The following is a 6917-nucleotide window of genomic DNA, read 5'->3' as shown; positions in this document are numbered from 1 at the left end:
TGAACTTGCTATGATTTGTTTGTGAGGTTTGCTTGGGAGGTTGATGCTATTGCTTTGAGTTAGTTATTTAGTACTTTATTCTTATAATCATGATTAACTAGCCATTACTTGTGATTATTTGAAGATATTGGATTATCAATGATAGCTGCAATTCAATATTAGTTCAAGGAAGTGCTAGGCTTAAGTAGTACATTCACGAAATAGAGGTGCACTTCTATGGCTTGTTTTATAGTAATTTCATACAAGTTTATGAACTTGTAACTAATTTCATAATCACGAGAGTATGTATAGATTAATTATAAGTATAGTTGATTCACTACAAGAATAGGTTTCATATACATAAGGAAATTACGCCATAACTAACTGAGGTAGTAATGTTCAATTGCCCAAGTAATCTTGCTAGCAAAAATTGGTTAGGAATTCCATTCCCTAGGAGCTTTCTATTGTAGTTTTCACTTCATTTTCTTTGTAGGTTAGATTTATTTGACTTGCATTTATGAGTGCCTAAATAATAAAGTAGTTCAAATAGCATCAATAGTTTATCACTCTTCCATGTGGGATCGACCCTTGATATCCTATATTCAAACATGACTTGTATATTTGTAGTTGTTTGTGGGTATTTAAGAAGTTACAAATTTAACACTTGAGACAAAAAAAATTTTTATATACACATCTCACACCTATTAGATACTTTCATACTAGGAGATAAATTTAGTTGAAGTTAAGCAAACACTGGAGTAATACGTTCATCAAATGAAAAAAGTGGAGATCTGTTGCTAAAAGAAAAAGAAGAAACGAGAAAATGGAAACAATAAATTATAAAGATATAGTAGTTTATTAATTGGGATATTCTAACGGGACACCGTTAATACATTTAAATTCTGCCAATCTATCATTTATTATATACACAGGCTAATAATTATTAACCTCCTTGCATTTATACATTTTTTTAATTAATCTTATCTTTTAAAATATTTAACACCTAAAATACATTATTAACAAATGCTCATATTAGGAAATAGTTTCCACAACATAGTGCTCTCATTTTAACAAAAGTAACATCACTACCACATAGTCTTACAATGGTCTCTGCATTTCAATTTGCACTAATTGTTTGACGTTTTGTTTCATTAAGTCACTCTCCAATTATTATTTTCAAAGAATTAACATCATGTAAACGAATAGCCCAAAGTAGAGGTGACTATGGTTCAAGTTTGAACCGGAACTGAACCGATAGTTTAGTAAATAGAAATTAAAACGAGACTTGTTGAACTAGAACTAAAACCAGAACCTTGACTAAAGGTTTTAGTTCAGTTCATGAAAAGTTAGAACCGATGTCGGAAGCATCAGTTGGAACTGTCTATATGTGTGTGTATATGTATAACTATAATAGTTTTGAATGATCATGAACATCTCCAAATTTAAATGATTTCTGAGGCTATTTATATGAGATTCTTCAAAAGATTAGAATAGTAAATATAACTGAAGTTGGTGCTTTATATTAGGAAATAAATTTGGTTGAATTTGACTTCCTTCTACAATAGTATTGTTGTTTGTTAGAATGAGTTCTCTTGCAGAATAAATTTTAGATGATATGACAACAGGGTGAATTAAATTTTGCTGTGATAAATTTGGAAATTAACAAGGAGTTAGAAAGAGAAATTCACAAAGTAAAAGTAATTTTAAGTGAAGATAAACATTTTAAGACTCAACAAAAGGAGATCACAAAAAATGTTCGAATTCAAGACGGTGAAGAAACAATGTTGCTGCAACTCACTATTGATAATAGTTGTTTCTACTTTTAGTTGGTCTAATTACTAGCTCTACCTAAAAATTAAAATATTAAAAAAAGACATTTAGCTTAGCTCACCATTATACAAAAGTGAAATAGATAAGAATCAAATTTACAAGTTATCACCTTATTACTTTTAATAGGTACAAAGAATTTAGTTTAGGAGTAATTGACAAGAGTTGCAAGGAAATTCTTCATGAGTTTAATCAGTTCATCATTTTTTTATTAAAAAATCCGGTTAACGATGAAGGATGTTACCCTTAACTTTTTATTAGTGAAAAAACTATTTACATGAGGGGACATTGACCATAATGGCAATGTGGATACTCGCTTTATGGGATAAAAATGAGGAAAGGGCGAAATGCGAGGATGGGTGGGCGGAATTTTTCTTCCACTACATTTAATTGGGTGGAGAGCATGGAAGGATTTCACTGCTCCATTGTTTGGAAGGAGAGAGAAGTGAAAAGACAAGATTCAATTTTACATAAAAACCCTTAAATCTTAAGATACCATGAGAATTCTATTAGGTTATATAGTTATATTTTAATCTTTTAAGGGTAAAAATGGCATATGGTGTAATTCATTTAACTCACTCCACTTTCTTACGTCTTCCGCCGATTTTGGGCAAAAAGTTTTTCTGACATGAAAGGGAGCTGACATCCTTCCGTTTCTTTTCAATTCTTTCCTATCAAGTTTTTCTGACATGAAAGGGAGCTGACATCCTTCCGTTTCTTTTCAATTCTTTCCTATCTTTTTTTTTTCGGCAACGATAGATGTTATATAACCTACTCTATCCTAGTCTAAGGGAAGGGACAGGGGATGGTCAACTAAAACCAGCCACATATTGTGGCCAAATTATGGGAGGCAGGGGTTGATCCCCTGACCTCCAGCATCACCATTATGATGATGACCACTGGACTAAATGGCCAGTAATTCTTTCCTATCCAAAGTCTCCCAAATGTGAGAAAGATTCAACTTTTTTTAGTAATCTTTTCTTTTCTCGCCAAATCTGCGCTTCCAAACTAGCTTATAAAGATCAGATGCCAAAAGTTCAGTCAAACCCAATCAAAAATCCCGTCAACAGAGAACCGGTAAAACCGAACAAAATCGGATTTTTCATTTTTCCTTTTTTGGTCAATATTTTTTTATTCCCGCTGACTAAGAACTAAAACAAACGAAGTTACAAAATCCTCAAGTCCCTATTTCGCTTCTCCAATTCTTTGATTCTGTCATGTCTATACTCTACAGCTGTGCCGGAAAATTACAAACCCACCTAGTAAGGAGGCATGCGACCACCGAAGCTGACAACCATCTCAATCAACCTCCACTCTATCAGGGTTCAGGCTTTGACGACACCAGCTCCGTCCAGGAGAAAAATTTGGCAACCTCTCCACAATTCAGGCTTCAAGGACGACCTCCGGCAACTCTCCGGTCTCCGCTCCATCAAACGTAGCTAGCGTCTACTCTTCCTAATTTCAGTTCTTCTCTAATGACAAAGGACTGCCCCCAAGTTTATGTATTCTGTTGACTAAGTGGTGGACTAATTGCCCTCCCAAGTTCCAAGCGTCCTCAATTCTTTGAAATTTATCAAAATTAGTTCATGAATCATGTTAACAAATGTGACTGTAATGTTGGGTAAACTAGTATCTTTCATCTTCATCAAGCCTGATGTTGCTATACTAATGCATTTGCATAAAAAAAAATCCAACACAAGGTATATAATGAAATCCTTGATAGATACGAGGGTGATCATTTTTAAGTTCTAATTAGAACTTACTACTTGTCAAAGAAAAGATTGAATCGTGACAAAAGTTCAGCAATTTCACAACTGTTTGTTTCGCGGCTACCTCCAAATGACTGTCTTAACTTCTCTATTTCAGCTTGAGCTATTTTTCCCCCCTCATTTGCGTGTGTCTAGTTCTTTATATTCATCATAGAGGAAGGTGATTATAATCCGACCATTATTAAAATTGGAGTCAAAGAATTGGACACTGTTGAACGTAATATGTTTTGAGGGAAGAGTAGGAATTTAAATTTGCATTGGAATGGCTTAAAAAACAAGAATAAAAAAGGTTCCTATATAATTTGGGAAAAAAAAGTTTTAAGGGTCCAAGTGGATGCTTCTAAAAGATTAAAGGATTAATTTGAAACTGACACAAAATTCAACTGAGGAAAATGAATTTTAACCAAATCTTGAAAATCGAAATATCTTTTCCCCCATTTCCAAGTACGCCACCTCTACTCGTGGCGTTCCCGTCTTTTCTTCACATAGCTTTTCCCCTACTCGAAAGTCAAATCTAAATCTACCTTTCTAATTGTAAAGAATCAGATCATTATTTAGGTGATTCAGCCAAAAGAAGAAAAACCAAAAAGATGTTTATTTAGGTGTAATATATGTGAAGAAGACAAAACTTTAGAGCCGACCATAACATTAAATGGACCATCTTGTACGAAACAAATCACATGCCCGATGAAGACAACTACAGCTTAAAAACGATTTACACAAAATCAATACACAACCAAGTGAAAAGATTTTTGTATGTATATGAAAAAGAAGAGAATTTCAATCAATTAGAGAAAGCCGAACCACTGGTAACAAATACGTGAAAAACATGCAACAAAAAAAAACAACGGATAAAAGGGATTTTCATCACGTCTTAGAAATCAATAAAGAAATAATACTATAAAGCTCCAAAATTTTCTTACAAACACAGATTCTCTGTAGCTCCAATGCATGATTCGAGCATGTTTTCCACGGACAGATTATATAAATTTTAGTTTCAAACTCTGAAACAATTGATTTAACAAGTTTTAGTTTAAAGGCCAAGTTTTTCTCCTATAAGTTTTTTTAACAACTTTATATATATTAACCCAAAAAACTCCTCAAAATTTTTAACATACACACTTCAAAAATATAAAAAAATACAAAAAAAAAAAAAAGAATTCCCTTCTTTCCTTTCTTTTTCTTCCTCCCCCACATCAACCCACCACCACCTCCGGTACCGGTCACCTCTTCTGACACCGGCCATCTCTTCCGGAAAAGGAAAAAGAAAAGAAATTTTAAAAGCTATAGTAATTTATCGCCTTATTATTTTTAACAAGCACAGGAGTAATTGGCAAGGAAATTCTTCATGAGTTTAATCAGTTCATCATTTTTTTATTAAAAAATCCGGTTAACGATGAAGGATGTTAGCCCTTAACTTTTTATTAGTGAAAAAACTATTTACATGAGGGGACATTGACCATAATGGCAATGTGGATACTCGCTTTATGGGAAAAAAATGAGGAAAGGGCGAAATGCGAGGACGGGTGGGCGGAATTTTTCTTCCACTACATTTAATTGGGTGGAGAGCATGGAAGGATTTCACTGCTCCATTCCCTGCCGTCCCTACCTATCTATTGAAATTTGTGTTGTGCTTGGAACACATTGCAGCAGTTGTTTGGTTCATACCAAAAAGAGCATATTGCAGCAGTTGTATGCCTTACGATCTATCACATATTCTTTTCTTTTCTTTAAAAACTTGACAGTTTCCGAACAGTTGAGAGTTGCTTTTACTTATTTTGGCTACTTCTCCTCGTCAATTGTCATGACTTTAACCTCGATGTAGTTTAAGTAGTAGAGCATGCTGTGTATGTACGCACACATACACAAAATCTGTAGCAAAAAGATGAGAATGAATTCAAAAGATTAGAGTAGCTTTTAAACTTGATTTTCATTAATTTTTTTTTTTTGCTAAGAATTCATAAAAAAAACGAGCTTTAAACTTGATAATTAGTGGAGTAATGTTATATAAGTAGAGATCTAAGGTCAAATAAATAAAAAAATAAACTATTAGAGACCAATCTCATTGGGGCACCTACAGAAGTGAGGCGGGATGGGAGGCGAGAGTTGGGGAGTGAGAAATGGGGCGAGAGTGGGGGTAGCTTTCGTGACATAGGGATGGGGGAGGGCTCCCCAATCCCAAACTCTTCTTTTTGAGATCACTAAGCCTAACCTCTAGATGGATTAAGGGCCTCACAAATTGAAATTTGTCCACTCCAAACCAATTGGTGTAATTATTACTATATTTTGTGTAAATTTATATAGTTTTGTTGTAATTACCAAATTAGTCGTATGAGTTGGAAATGCAAGTTTACACCTAAGTTGTATGAATTCACATCAAAGATTTTATGAATTGGATAGATTCCAACTTATGAGGCCCTATCCATTTCCAAATAGTGGTGGATGCAATGCTATGTTTTGGGACTCGGACCAAACTAGTTGACCAAACCAGTCAAACTCCGAATTGGCCAAGCGTCCAATCCATATCTCCTCTAATAGCTAGTTTGGGTGTTTAGGAAAGAAAAGACAAGAACAGAAACCTGAAGTTAGAAAAGAAAAGAAAAGAAAAGATTATAATATCTTTTCATGTTATTTGAGAGTTTTGGAGAAGAAAGGGGATGAAATAACTTTCCTTTGTTTGGAAGGAGAGAGAAGTGGAAAGACAAGATTCAATTTTACATAAAAACCCTTAAATCTTAAGATACCATGAGAATTCTATTAGGTTATATAGTTATATTTTAATCTTTTAAGGGTAAAAATGGCATATGGTATAATTCATTTAACTCACTCCACTTTCTCACGTTTTCCGCCGATTTTGGACGGAAAGTTTTTCTAACATGGAAGGGAGCTGACATCCTTCCGTTTCCTTTCAATTCTTTCCTATCCAAAGTCCCAAATACGAGAAAGATTCAACTTTTCTTTGTAATCTTTTCTTTTCTCACCAAATCTGCTCTTCCAAACTAGCTATAAAGATCAGATGCCAAAAGTTCAGTCAAACCCAATCAAAAATCCCGTCAACAGAGAACCGGTAAAACCGAACAAAATCGAATTTTTCATTTTTCCCTTTTTGGTCAAAATTTTTTTATTCCCGCTGAGTAAGAACTAAAACAAACGAAGTTGCAAAGTCCCCAAGTCCCTATTTCGCTTCTTCAATTCTTTGATTCTGTCATGTCTATACTCTACAGCTGTGCTGGAAAATTACAAACCCACCTAGTAAGGAGGCCTGCAACCACCGAAGCTGACAACCATCTCAATCAACCTCCACTCTATCAGGGTTCCGGCTTTGACGACACCAGCTCCGTC

Source organism: Coffea eugenioides, chromosome 3 (assembly GCF_003713205.1).
Source record: "Coffea eugenioides isolate CCC68of chromosome 3, Ceug_1.0, whole genome shotgun sequence".
Classification (NCBI taxonomy): domain Eukaryota; kingdom Viridiplantae; phylum Streptophyta; class Magnoliopsida; order Gentianales; family Rubiaceae; genus Coffea; species Coffea eugenioides.
Note: the sequence above shows the minus strand (reverse complement) of the source record.